At 38.1% G+C, this 15,313-nt stretch overlaps 1 long non-coding RNA gene across 1 annotated transcript; it reads right to left on the bottom strand.

Moving 5' to 3' along the window:
* Positions 1–10,680: 10,680 nt before the first annotated feature.
* Positions 10,681–14,759, bottom strand: LOC144049138 (uncharacterized). The gene is made up of 3 exons (XR_013293496.1): positions 14,544–14,759; positions 14,323–14,479; positions 10,681–11,282 (listed from the first exon to the last, which is right to left on the bottom strand). It is a non-coding gene; the product is annotated as an uncharacterized LOC144049138 (long non-coding RNA).
* Between the last annotated feature and the right edge of the window lie 554 nt (positions 14,760–15,313).

The following is a 15,313-nucleotide window of genomic DNA, read 5'->3' on the forward strand; positions in this document are numbered from 1 at the left end:
GGGATCACTTCTACTCATGACCAGCAGGGGGAGTGCATGTTGTCGTTTCTTTGCTCATCTGCAACGTCACCGTTTTCATCATTTTCATACTGTTTTTCAAATATTTTCCCACAGAGTGAGGAAATAATTGGAGCGCATGAAAAGGTAATAAAAGTATATATATTTTTAGTGTTTTTATTACTTAATTGGTCTTATTTTTTTTTGTTTATGACAAATAATGTATCTTCGTTTAACCCTGTATGTTAGCAACAAACATGGCACGCAGAACAATTAAAATGTCATTTATAATTTAAAAACATGAGTCACACAACGTTGGATTGATGCACTTTTACAGCAATTCTTATTTAAAATTGTGGCTGTTTGTATGCATAACATTTGTCAGTTTTAGCTGCCAATAATAACGTCAACCGAATATCACTGAAGCAACCCCCTTCACTCCCGGATGGTTTACTGGATTTTGACTGATTTTGCAAGATCCACAGAATATTTTGTTATATTGCTATAAAAACATGGAACCTACCTAAAGAAAGATTGGAGTTTCTTCTTTCATCAGGAAAAAAACATATATTTGTATCTGGTCCTGTTTTGCAGCGATTTGCATTAGAATATAGATAAGTTTCATCATTTTTCACAAACCTGTTGAAAATACTGGCAAAAAGAGCTTGTTGCAACATGACTCTGGCTGATCTCTTATACTCTGCTGCCACCTGCTGGCCGTTTTTGTGTGTGAAATAACTACCATTGCTTTAAGTGACCTCTTCATGCCAGAAGGTGTATCAACACTTCTGTATGGTCTAGCATTAAAAAAAAACATTTAAAAAATATATGTATAACTACATCTTTGGGACACTTAAAATATTTGAAATAGAACTTATTTATATGTTTTTGGGAGCAAATGAGTTAAGCATTTACACTTTGAAGCGTTAGGTACAAGTCGCTAAATTGATGTGTTGAGTCTGCTGTTCTCAGACATTCACTTGCATTTACCTAAAGTCTGCTAGCTTCTGATTGGTTAGTGTTAGTCAGCTGACGCGAGGCCAGGAAGTGTTGTCGCTGTAGCGTACCGTGTGTAACGAATATAGTTTAGAAATCCGTCTCCATCCTTCCTTATCATTTTATTAAAAAATGTTCTATTAACCACCTATGGAAAAAAAACATTTAAAAAAAATATATAAATATGTTTTTGGGTTTGAATGAGTTAATATGTAACAGAAGAAGAAACTTTATACTGAGCGTCTTTCATACTTTTAGAAATGTCTTTGCATATCAGCTTGTGTAATACAAAGCATTTGGTATTATAGAGTTCATTTGGAAAGCTTTTAAGATAGCTGAGACTTGTGTTTGTTGTGATGGTAGTCAAGTGATTTTTATTATTATTATTGTAATCCCATCATAGTCAAACAAAAAAGAAAGTGTCGGACGAATAAATAATTCATATGCATAATGGGACGTATGGTGTTCCACAGTGTTCAATTTGATTTTTTTTTTCTCAATAAAGAAGGGTTCGGTGAATGTGCATAGGAAACTGGTGGGGTTCAGTACATCCAACAAGGTTAAGAACCACTATGCTATTTCAGGAATGGGTGGAGATGAGTGTGAACGCTGTGCTTCCACTGCTTGCTGAACGAGTAAATGTTTTTGAAAGAATTGAATGCCTGTTGACGCTTTCCTCCACATCATGTTTGGCCTCTCTGTTCGTGCTCTTACAAACAGCAACTCTGCCAAAAAGGAAATCAGAAGGAAAATTCGAGCCTGGCAGTGCGGAGGCGACCGTGTGTGTGTGTGTTTGCTGTGTTTGATTGTGAGCGTGATGGTCCAGCAGCTCTCCATGGTGATGAACACGCGATTGCCAGGAAATCATGCGTGATGTTTGTTCACTTCTCATTACACGTGTGCAAGATACACCTAATGGCACCGAAGCTTTTACTGCGCTTCCCTTTCCCTGCCTGCCGTTATTGTTTGGGATTTGCAGCAGGCTGTCAGATGCGTTTTGGGGCCATCACGTGCGTCCTAAAGGGAGCAGTATGTCGATCCTTAGGCATTCGGGGAATTAAAGCTGAGATCTGCTACAGATTACCCAAAAGACACTGTGATACACATGGTGTGCTTGTGGGGTGTAGTGGGCGTGTCTGTGGGTGGCTCAATAATTGCAGCTTCAATGAGAAAGAACGACAAGAGGGAGAGCTGAGAATGACCAGAAAAAAATGAATGGAAATCTGCTGAATAATTAGAGTGGGGGTGTCCAAACTTTTCATTTGAGGGCCACATACAGAAAAATTGAAGGATGCATGTTGAAATTCTTTGACTTGATTCATCAAACATGCTGAAATCATCAATCAGACAAGCCATAAGCCATAAGACATATGGTTTGTAATATATATATAAATATAATAATATATACATGTATATTCAGATACCTGTGGGGGCAGATGTCAAGTTGTACTTAAGATGTTAAAAAATGCACACGTTACGATACGATACGATACTCTAATAAAAATGCACAATTGCTGTCACCAATGTCCAACATGAAACACTAATGCCATATAGTAGTAGAAAAATGACCTCAACACAAATAAATTATTCAAACTCCTTTTTACAGTACAGTACATCTTTTTGTTTTTTACTTCAAATAACCTCATGTATTGCTATGAAATTATTGTATCAATGACCTGTAAGATACAACCACATTTGCATTAGTTTAACATTTTTCCACTTTTGTTATGAACAAGATGTGTGAGTATGAAAACCGTGATTTTTTTTATTGTATATTTATAACATAAAATTTAATTTGCGATTAATCACAAGTTAATTATTAAAACCATCTGACTATGATTTTTTTTTAAATCAACTAACAGCCCTAAAATAAACCAATTTATTAGTATTAGTGATGCCTATTTTACGACATTCTTTTTTCTTTTTCTTTTTAAACTAGCTTTGCAGGGTATGTCAAATGTAATTTTTAGTATGTGCAACGGGCCTCTGAAAAATGTATGATAGGCCTCAAATGGCTCCCAGCCCATAGTTTGGACACCACTAATTTAGAGGGCTAATTACTCATTACGGGGCACTTATTGAAACACTTTACATTTGAAATTTCAAGTCTGACTTTTTCAATTTGCACTAATAATATTTACTCCATTACATTTTGCGTCATTTCATTGCAAAATAGGACCATAAAAATGCCAGTACATTAACTTTATGTTTCATTTATCCTTTTTTTATAGTGCTATTCTTATTAAGGTTTCAGGTACTTATTTGCACATATACAATATAATCAGCATGAAACCAATACATTTGTTTGTTTGTTTGTTTTTTTAAATGTATTTATTATGAACATCAACAAACGCGACTAAAGATAAAAATATACAAATTATTGTATGCATTTATGAATTGATTTGTACTCTAATAAACTCAACCCAGTTTAATCTCCATTGAGTTGGGTAGCCTGTTTTTCATTCAAATAAACAGCTGAGGAGTATTTATCATTATTTTCAAATGGCCCCCCGTTTTCACCCAGCTTGTTTCTTTAGTTAATACACTGTTACTGAAACCTTTGACCTTTTCCATAATGGATTGTGGATGTGAGCCGATGCGGAACAAACACTTTCGACTTGGCCAAGAGGTTGCCTCCATTATGTAGCAGTTGATTGAAGAGTTGTGCAATCAGGATTGTGTTCTTGAGCACTTTGAGGTCCCACAAGACTTTTAAGAGAGACACACGCTGAAGGGGAGGACAAGTTGTCTGCTGCATCATTTTCACCCTTTTTAAGACACTCATGCTGACCTTTGCAGATGTACTGCATCATACCCCCAGATGCAAAAACTGTTTGTTGCTAGAAATGCACAACCAGGATTTTGGAATATTTGAAACGTGAGTGAGAGGAGAAGAAACTTTCTTTTTTATCAAAGTGAGGTGCTTTCTTGAGGCGTTCATTTGCTGTCTGGACTGCCTCTCAATGTAAACAAAGCACAGAGCAGGCAGGAAGGTTGCTTTGAGTCGTCAGGGACGTCAGCTGTGGTTTCCGCACACAACCTTCTTCTTCAGACTCACAGGCAATCATTCTCAACATCTCGCAGATAGGTGACTATTCTCCACTTTGCTTTTCACACAATGTACATGTCAATACTGGACACTCGCTCGCTGGCAGCCTTGGCGTGCCCATGCAGCTGTACACGTCTTCGGATTATGGGAATGTTTTTGACAGATGACACTGGTAGGATCCAAACTTCAGAGTTGGATCCACAATGCATCTCTTCTCTCTGGATCTGGTTTTAATGGCTGAAAGACACCTTCCACCCTTCAAATTAAGAGCAAACACAGTCAGATAACTATCATTGATGATGTTTTTTTTATTTTTATTTTTTAATAATCTGATTTATTACAATTATTTGATTATGTTTTTTAAACCAAAAAAAATCAGATTTTTTTTTACAATTATTTGATTATGTCTTATAAAAAAAAAAATCTGATTTATTACAATTATTTGATGATGGAGTTTAACCGTCTTAAAATAATATATGTCAGTTTGTGGAACAATCTGGATTGTAAAACAAAATCTTCTCAGTGTATTTGTATTTTCATTACAATCTATTTTCTGCATAGATTAACCATATCATGTTAAGCATTCGCTCTTTGAACCGTTGTTTACGGCCACTGGCCAGTGACAAAGACGCCTCGCTTTGCAAAGGTTCACCCCCAGACGATCAAGCATTTAGTTAATTTATCAAAATGTATATTTACTTGTACATTTATGTTTCCAGAATTATTATGTACACATCCATATCTATATATATATATATATATATTTTTGTACAAGTATCTAAATTGGTGTGTCGAATCTGCTGCGCTTGCATTTATCTATGGTATGCTAGCATCTGATTGGATAGTGTTAGTCAGCTGATAGGGGATCAGGAAGTGTTGTCGCTCTGGCTGCGCTGAATGACGAGTAAACTTCGAATTTAAGAATGAATCCGTATTCTTCGTAAGTTTCTGAGTTTTTTTCTCGCAAATCTGCCACTATGTAAACTCGTAAATGTATGAGTTTATAAAGGGGGAAATTTGCAAGGTTTTTTCTCGCAATAATGCCCCTGCCCTCTAAAAATATATATTTATAGGTGGCCCTAATACACCGTCGTACCGAAGCATCCGATTTTTTTTATTTTTATGATGAGTTTCCACTGCATCCCTCAGGATAGATTTTTCCTGGCTTTGCACAAATGCCTGCTCTATGAGTTAACACCATGAATTACCAACCACAATATTTAATTCATTCTTGTTCCAGGATGCTTAAAATGGGCAAAGACATCCTATACTACACTGACTACAACATTATCACCACTTGCGCAATGTAATGATATCCAATATTGTACTATATGTTTACTGTTGTGGTTGTAGTTTGCAGTACAATAGAACTGAATTGCATCATAACAAGAGTTCAGAGATTAGGAACCGATTTTATAACAAGCACGACAGTTCCTCACCACCACAAACTAGAACCATAATAATAAAAATGTTGTTAAATCAGTACTTCGCTGACAGCATCAGTATAAAAACGTTCCAATATTCTTATTAAAGGCAGAATATTTGATACTGCTCTTGTATCGGATATTATACTGTTCAAGTTGTCATAATATAGTAGCTGGCTTCCTTATTTTGTGAGCCAGTTGCACAGACAGAAGCTGCAAATACTGTATGTCATATTGATAGATGAAATGTTTCCACGTTGGCTCTACTGCTACTGTGTCAGCAGGATTAGATAAAAGCTACTAACCACAAACTTTGCTGGGGATTGGAGTATGGACCAAGGAAGGAAGGAGGAACTATTAAACTTTGGGGCTGATCGCGACAGAGGGACAGATCCAGGAAAGTTTCTTTTCCACCATGTTTGTGAACGGCGGTCTGTGCACACTAAAGAGTGATAAAATTGTTTTTGTGTAACCCGAATAAACCACACACACGCACACACAAAGTCACACACAAACATAAACATAATATTTAACTATTGTTAATAGTCAGGTCTTAATTGGCATATCATTAGATGGAGAAAAAATATTGATTTTAATTGCATCAATTTACATCAACTATATTTAAAACATTGAATTCCCAAAATGGATGCATACAAAGCAGAAGGCAGTGAAGCACAAACAAGCTCAGGTGTGCTCCCAGCTGGTGACGGCAATTTTGCATGTTGCTCCTCCACTACACTTAACCTGACATTTCACTTCCTCTTGGCTTTATGCCAACAGTCAATAGTTAAACATGAAAATTGATTAGATTTCATGTTTAAGCTCATACATATGACAGACTGTCTTTACAGGGGACGTGAGATCGAGTCCGGGCTTCGGCCTTCCTGGATGGAGTTTGCATGTTCTCCCCGTGCTTGCGTGGGTTTTCTCCGGGTACTCCGGTTTCCTCCCACATTCCAAAGACATGCATGACAGGTTAATTGAACACTCTAAAATTGTCCCTAGGTGTGATTGTGTGAATGGTTGTCCGTCTCTGTGTGCCCTGCGATTGGCTGGCAATCAGTTCAGGTGTACCCCGCCTTCTGCCTGAAGCCAGATGGGCTAGGCTCCAGCGCCCCCCGCAACCCTTGTGAGGACAAGCGGTTAAGAAAATGGATGGAAGTATGTATTTACCTTGTTATAGGAATAGGGCATGTTATTTAACAAAAAAAATGTCACAACAATAAAGGACAATGACAATCAATCAAAAATACTACCCAAAAAATAATCTTACGGCCATGAATCTTTTCACCATGATGTCAGACGTGTCGGTGGGTGGTAAAAGCCATTGTGCTATCCGCTAACACTTCTACATACACTATGTCTTTTCTAGCTTAGAGCAGGACAATATTAAACATTTAAGAACACAGGCTAAATAGCTTGAATGATGATTTTAGCTTTGCCGTAGTTTGAATATGTGAAGTCTAAGTCAAAAGATGTTATTTGAGGTACATCGCTTTGAAGGGAGACGGATGCTAACTATAATTTTACATTTCAACAGGGAAGTTGATTAAAAAATAGACAGATAGTTCACATGATCTGCTTGTTATTGAATACCAAAGCTGTAAAGCTAAAACACCCGAGCACGATGACAGTTAGATGAAGCGACTGCAAATGTACATTTATTAGCAACAGTGGGAAGCATTTTTTTTTTTCAAAGATGAATATCCCCACCAAGAACAATGTACTTTAACTTGTACTTTTAAAAGGAAATTCTACTAAATTCTCATGAGAAAGGTGTGTTTATGAGAATGACGGTAGCGCCGTTCCAACAGTTTTACACAAAGAACATGAAGCTATAGGTACAATCTGTGCCTTGTGTAAGTGTCGATTATTTATTGAGCGGACAGTGAACAATGCGCACAGTGGTTGCTGGGTGGGTGGGGCAGAGCGGAGGAGCAAACAGCTGAATGCAGGAGGAGGTCACAGTTGGGGTATTGGACGTAGAGATAAGAATTGTTTATGTTTCTTGTCCCATTCATCTGACTTCAAACACATTTATTGACATTGGAGAGAAAAGGGCACTTTGCCTCTCTGTGCTTTTCGAGGGTAAACAAGAATGGCTTCGAACTGCAAATTGGCTAATAAATTAGTTTTTTTTTTTTAGGTAGTCAGTTTTTTATTTTACAGTGACAGCAAGGCATTCATAATCTCCTACTTAATTTGATCATATAAAGTGTTTTGCAGTCGGTTCGATGTCAAGCCAAATGATGCACATCATACTGTGCGTTGATCTCCGATTTTCACTGGAAGTCACGGCAAGTTCACGAGTTCATGACTTGACTTCTGCCTGTCTGACAGCACCTCCATGCATTCTGCCATCAGGGAAGGTTTCCCATGGTGCTTTGTGTTTGCTTCCTCGCCTGCAGCGATATTATAATGGCAAGCAAGGACCACCCGTGTCTGTTTTGCTCTGCATGTTGTTAACAGAATCCCCCTTGCTTCTCTCTGTGTGTAAAACAGGGGTGTGGGGGGTTTGATTCTATCCTTTTATTTTGAAAGGTTGAAATTATGTTGCTTAGATGAAACACACAAAAAAGGACTACATTCATGATATGAATATTATATAGATAATCATTTTGTAACTGTGACCAATGGTGCCATGTTGCAATAATTATGGAAAAGCACGTTTGTTGTTGTGTATCCTAGATTAGCAAAAAGTAGTACTTACTGGACAATTAACTGTATTTGTAATTTAAGTTAGTAAGGAGGTAAAAACTAAATATTCTTTACACACACACAAAAAAAGAAAGAAATTAATGATACACGCCAACGTCTTTGTACTTCTTAATCAAATAATTTAATCTATTTTTCGGGGCAATGTTGTAAAGTAAGTTGTAAAATATTTTGGGCTGTGTTTATTTGTAAAACTATTTAATATGATTATTATTGTAAAAAAATTTATATAGGATATCAAATATGTGCAAATTTTTACTAATTGTGTCTGGTTTGGGTTCCAAACCCATGCAAACAACGATTGTTCACTCCATATCATTGTGCAACATTTTGTCACGGTCACAAACCAGAACAAGATGAAGAAACCGCAAAGAATGTTTGATGTCTCATTAAGACTTACATCATTCAACCTAATGTAGTCAAATTTACATAACAGCAAATGATTGTAGCTGATGGCTTTCTGCACACGCGTAAAACGTCTGGGATGCTACATCTTATATGTTTAGTATTCCCTCCCTAAAAGTTGATAGGACCCAACAGTGCAGGCTTATCTGAAACCAATAATCATCTGCCTGATTTCGATCCCACTCATCTTAGCTGCAGCCCATCCCATCTGACTTGGATTGATTCTCTGTCAATCACAAGGTGACTGTGAATGATTTCAACATTTCAAGTTGAACGGTTTTTATTATTGATGAGAAATAAATCATAATGCCATTTGTGAATAGTACTTTATGTAAGTCATTTCACCGAATATCAAAATGTGTTGTTCTAGCAATGGCTTAATGATTGATCATAAAGGCTCGAAATAAGCAGCTTCACATCATTACAGTTTGCAAGTCAAAATTAGTGTTTTGTGCTTCATCAAAACCCCATGAGTAGAAAAAATGCGAATCACTGATTTATTTATAATTGAACCACCGACACAGTCCCAAAAAGCTTCACTGGGCTGGACGTGCGAGTAGTTGGAGGTCAAGGAAAGTTAGGATATTTACACTGCGCAAGCTAGCTAGCAACGAGTTTTGGCTGGCTACTAGTGCAACATTGCAGAGTCGCTATTAAGTCTGTAATCATCGCCTCCATGGCAGTGAATAAGCTACAATTATACTGACAAGTATCATCCCATTGAAAGGGATTATCAGAAAAGACAGAGAAGTCGTGCTAATACACTTTTCACAAAAATCTGTCTGGAAACGTGATTAAAGCAGAGCATATCCAACTTTGAAAAGTAAAATAGCAGGGAATTTAATGAGTGTCTGGAGATAAAATTACACAAAATAACGCGTAACTGGAGAGTGTAAATGAATTGTGTTCAACTACAGCGTACAGCTAGGAGTGGCCTATAAGCTTAAAAGTATATCAATGTAGTGTAAAATGCTTATAATATTAGTAATGTTATTTGTTTGTTTTCACAATAGTCCTGAGTTTTGATTTTGACTTTTGAGGTCTGCACAATAAATGTTCTCAAAATGACTTACAGTAGATCTGACCTTTTTTCTACTTCTTTTTTTTTTTAATTTAGCTTTGCTAAAGACCCCACACCATAATATAAGGTTTAAACTGAAATGTATTGTTATGTTTCAAATTGCCCCACTGAAAATGTTTCTAGACAACAAAATACAGTTTGCTGCAATGCACAATGTGAATTTGCGGAGTAGTAACTCTTGATTCAAAGAAAACCACTTGTCCAGTCGAAATGTTGTATTTTTACTGTTTACTAGAACACTTGCTTTAGGTCCCTGGGACTAACTTCTCAGAAATGTATTCCTCAAAACTTTAAAGTTGCTCCTCAAATGAAGTCATTGATTAGCAAAACTGCTCTGCGGTGAAAACAAGTTATTTCAAGGCCATTAGAGCGCAGACCTTTGTCATGGCCAAACTATTAACACAAGTGAAAACGATTCATAGAAAGCTGCGTTTTTTGGTGTGTGTGTCTATTTGTTTAACAGTCATCTTAAATAAATGCAGTCATAAATGCGGACGACGACTCAATCGAAAATGCCAACGTGATTGCGAGGGTTGGATGGTTCCAATTATGCCATATTGCCTCATATTAAAACAAAAAGATAAATTATCCCTTTCCCAGATGTTTACCAAAATAGATTGAAATGTAATTGGTTGTTGAGATATAAACTTTTGTGGACATCGTTTTGTATGTATTTGTGTTAACCTGCTGTAAACTGAAAACCTCAATAATTCCTCCATGTCAACTTCTAATTTCAATTTTTGCAGATGATTCACATTCACACACACACACACGCACACACAAAATTGTCTAAATTGTTATTCGTGGTATTTATTACTTACCGGCAATTGCCTTCATCTAATGCCACGCTGTCATCACAAAAGTCAGCATGTGCTTCACAATTACTAAGGCATTGCGTAATCTATTCAGTGTAAGGGACACAGGGGGCTTAGGCGCCGACCCCCCCCCGTAGAACCACCACTAATCATTTGTACATGTTTAAACTGCACAATAAATACACAATGTCAACAAAATGAGTTTGAATTCAAGGTAGAAATTTTACTGTCAATTTATGTCAGATCTGATCATTAAAAAAAAAAAGTCATACCAAAATTGTTTTTGTTAATCTTCAAACATTCAGTACGGACTGTTCATCTTTGTTGCTTTACACAACTCATTAAAGATTTCCCGATGTTGGCTCAATTTGTGAATAACGGGAAGAGACAAGACATAAACGCATCTTTCATCTGATGCCATGATATCTTTTTCCTCCACTAGTCCCTTTGTTCCATTCCTTTTGTTGCACTTTTTTTTGTTTCTCTCCACTCACTCGCACAATTTTCCATCTTCAGTAAAGCATCAGCTCTTCACTGAAGTGTTGACCTTTCACCTCACTGAAATGGACCTGGTTTCCACTGGATGACGCTTCCTCTCACGCTCTGGTCCTTCCTGTGTGTGTGCGTGTGTGTGTGTGTGTGTGGAGGGGGGGTGCTTATTAGGAGACTTCCGCTGGTCCATGTGCATTTTTTGGCACATGTGGAGCCTCGAGCCTCTTGTTTGTGCGTGGAGAGGACACACTAGTTGGCAACAAACCGCCGCCCTGCTTTACATCTTGGACTGTGTGGAAAAGCCTCGCCTGCCAAGTGAGAACATGAAAAGAGAAGAAATTCCTGACATTTTTCCTTTCCCATTGTCGGCTCAAGTATGAAAAAGTGCAACTAAACAGAAATAGTCATGCCAATGGAGATCACTTATTGTGTTTATATATATATATATGTGTTTTGCTCATATTAAAAACAAATCATTCATCATTGAAGAAATTTTGCATTATTTTGTATCTATTTGTCAGTCAATCTGACAACAGCCCTTGTTTTTTTGTGCCTCAGGCCTCCCCCAACTGACTCACACACACTTCTGAACGCTTTCTGCAGGTAAACAGCTTGTGTTTAGATACCCGTCTCAACTTGCACATACGCAGACACGCAAAAAGGCAACAAACACATGGAAGGTGGGAGCGTGTCTTAAGGTGCCACACCAAGCCTCTTGCCACGACGTGTTCCACAGAGTAAACATACAATCTCACACACATGCCAAAGAAAAAGAATGGGAAAAAATATATGTTGACCTTTTCTTGCTTCTGTCCCAGACTGGTGGGACCAACACAGAAGATTATATATCATGCATGAAACCACAGCAAATCCCTGTCCTGCAAAGATAAACAGCTGTAGCGCAGTAAATCGTAAGCATTGTGCTGCTGACTGCCCGAGAACCCAGCTGAGAGATATTGAAGTAAAATATGATCATGTAGCATGTTCACATATGTAACAGTAACAGTCCCAGCATCCACTTGACACACTATTCATTCACCCGTTCACCTTGGGAAAACATATTGCAGCCTCCAGGGGGAACATATGCTTTTACTGCATGGAGACCGCTTTATTAATTAGCACACATCGTTAGAAAATATCGGGAGAATCTCAGAAATGTGGTTATTGTTATCCAAAAAGAAGACATTCAGAAAAACTTTTAAGGTTTAACAATGAATTACATACATTTATTTTTTAAATAAAAGTAAACTATCTTTATTGGAGTGCATCACATTGCTTTATTTTACATCATAGCAGTGGTGATTGCTCTAAGCTCAGCTTCCCCTAAATGCCCCTCCCCTTTAAAAAAAATAAAGTGAGGAAATATGCACTGCTGTGTGTACAATTTAGGTACTATAATGCCGCCATCTTTTGTTCAGAATCAGCTACTTATCACAAAAAAACTGCTACGACTTCCTTCTAATTCATCCCTGCAGTTCCACGGCACGTTTATTTATTTATTTACGCAGTCAGACGATGCTTCGTAGAGTGGGTTGGTCCACTGCGCAAAACTGGACTGTCTTTGGATAATTGCCGGGCTGGCCTAGACATTCAGAATACTGCTTGATGATTGGATGAGCTGTCTGAGGCATAAAAAAAAAGAGCTTCCCCTCATTTGAAAGACCAGCAGCCGCTACTGCGTCACACTATTGATTAGTGGTGCAACGGATCATCATTGATCCGTGGCCGGTTCGGATCAGGCCCCACGGTTCGGATCGCGTACGATCCATACCATTTTGACATGCCAAGGAAACATACTCGATGTAACACGCTAAGCATAACTTTGAAATAACGTTTACATAATACAGTAATACATTGACGGCAATGCTAATAGCCGTAGTACACTTTTATTTTTAAGTTGGCAGACGTCGTGGTGTGATGGCTAGCTTGACTTCCCTTCTAGACGTTTCATTATCGTAGTTGATTAATATTGTAGTTGCGACCAACATCAACACAACGCTATCCCGAACTCAAGTTAGGATGCTAATTAATCATGCCGTCATTGTATGATACGGCAGAAGTATCCGACGTAAGTGCAGCAGCTAGCTGTTAGCCTTAGCAACGAGTGTCTGGCTGGTAAGTGAGTTTGACAGCAGGTACCTAGTTTACTTTAATTCTTTTTCAATATTCTGAACCAAGACTACTTTGTAATTCACTCTCCATGTTTAAAGGAAGGGAATGTGCCTTAAATTGCACATTGAGGTTTTTTCATTATTTAAAAAAAAAGAAGATAAATAGAACTTTGTCTTCATTTATTTTATAAAACACTTTTGCCCATTAAAAAAGAAACACATTCAACTCTTAATGTCAAACTTAGATATTTAGATTATAGGAACACTTTAAACCATTAATACCTTGTTATTTTACATATGGACTATGTAAAAATAAGAATGTTTCTGCCTCATATTGCACTCAAAGTTGTGTTCCTAAATCCTAAACAGCTATATTAAACATTTTGAATTAAATTTTTTTTATGAATGGGGAAAGGCATTTTACAAAAAAAATCCACAAAGTACTGGTTACATTTTATTTTTTTATTTTTTTGCTAATCCGAAAAACGATCTGATCCGTGACTCAAATCCATGATCCGATCCAAACCGTGACTTTTTGCACCACTACTATTGATATTTTTAGATATTTTTATAATTTAGATTTGGCCCTTCTTCAATAACAGTACTGTCAACGTTTTTCTTCCTTTGTAGTTCGGACGGTTTGTTAGTTTGTCTTCTCTCTCAGAAACTAGAAGAACTGCAAACAATGGCAGGTAGGATAGATTCCAGCTGTAGTACTGTATTAGTATTAGTAGAATGAGGGTTCGCATCAGGTAGTGTTATTTCACACTCTGAGCCAAAGAGGCTGCCCTGAAAGCAGATGCAGTCATCCGTCAAAATATATGTTTGCCTTTGCCTTGAGAGTTGTTTCCTGAAAGCAGGTCAGTCAGTGTGGCCCACAGCTGCTGACAACAGTGCCCACTGAGACTCACTGTGGAAGCAACATATTCACACCGTGCTTTTGAACTGGTGCTAATATCAGCCAGCAATGGGCTAAGCTTGCTTGGGAGCATTGCATAAACAGTTTGGAGTCAAGCGTGCTAAATTAATGGATACGATTTCAAATACTTGACATCACTTGTGCAGTACAAAACCATCTGTTGCTAGTAGTCAAAAAATACAAGTCTGATATTGTGGAAATGTTACGTTAGAACGTGATCCTTTGTTGCTCTGTCTAGACAGACTGTGATTACGTATTGTATTAGTAAAGTGTCAATGCTATTGTGGTGCGTTTTTACAAAGGCTGGGAGTGACTCACGTTGCTTCAGTCTGATTTTGGAAGCTGTGTCTGTTCAGCTGTGTGGTACTGGACTCATGTCAAGTCCTAACCGCTGTCCCAACCGACCACGCCGACCCCGAGTGACCCTCCATAACAAGCAGCCAACAGCAGCATCATCACAGCTGCTGCATTCAATCTGTGAGAACAAACCACAAAGGAAGATTAGGCCATATGTTACTTATAAAGAGTCTCACCTTTACCTTTGGACTATTGGGCCCTATTTCTTTTGGCAAGGTGGAATTTTGGGATTGATGTGCTGCTATTGGCTGTGCCGCGTGGATCATTTTCCCTCATCCAGTTTCACGGGCTGCATCACAAAGCCAAAATACCACAAAGAAAATGATCCGGGCAGAGTTCAAAGACTGTTTAAATTTTATATTTTTCTTTTTAAATGAATATGCCGCCCCCCGCTCCCTCGCTACCTTATCGTGGTAGAGTGGTTTGTGTGTCCCGATGATCCCAGGAGTTAAGTTGCCGGCGGCAGGGTCACACATGGCAAACAGGTGAGGGACCAGAGAAAGTACGGCTTTTAAACTGCTATGATGACTGATACATTTGGACTTTGATTTCCCTTGCCTGGATGTGGGTCACTTGACACACCGCTTGGGCTCTGGTACCAGTCCTCTCAAGAGAGACTAGGCTTATGTCCCGGTAGAAAGACTCTTTTTTTTCTTTTTCTTTTTTCAGTGAGGGATGGACTCTACCTTGTGTCACAGATTATGTTCATTACCTTTATGGAGAGAATCCCTTGATGCAGAAGGTGTTGAGGTGGTCCGATTTGTTGACACCGTATAATGGCTCTGCTTTTTGCAGATCCTGTTGGCTTCATCAAGCCACGATTGTCAACTTTCACTGAAACGGTTCACAGCCAAGTTTGAAGAATCAGCACCTCCAAATCTGAGACCATGATCCTCAGTTGAAGAAGGATGGAGTGCCCTCTTCATGAGTTCCTGCCCCAAGGGGAGGAGTT

The sequence above is a fragment of the Vanacampus margaritifer genome, chromosome 3 (assembly GCF_051991255.1).
Source record: "Vanacampus margaritifer isolate UIUO_Vmar chromosome 3, RoL_Vmar_1.0, whole genome shotgun sequence".
Taxonomy (NCBI): Eukaryota; Metazoa; Chordata; class Actinopteri; order Syngnathiformes; family Syngnathidae; genus Vanacampus; species Vanacampus margaritifer.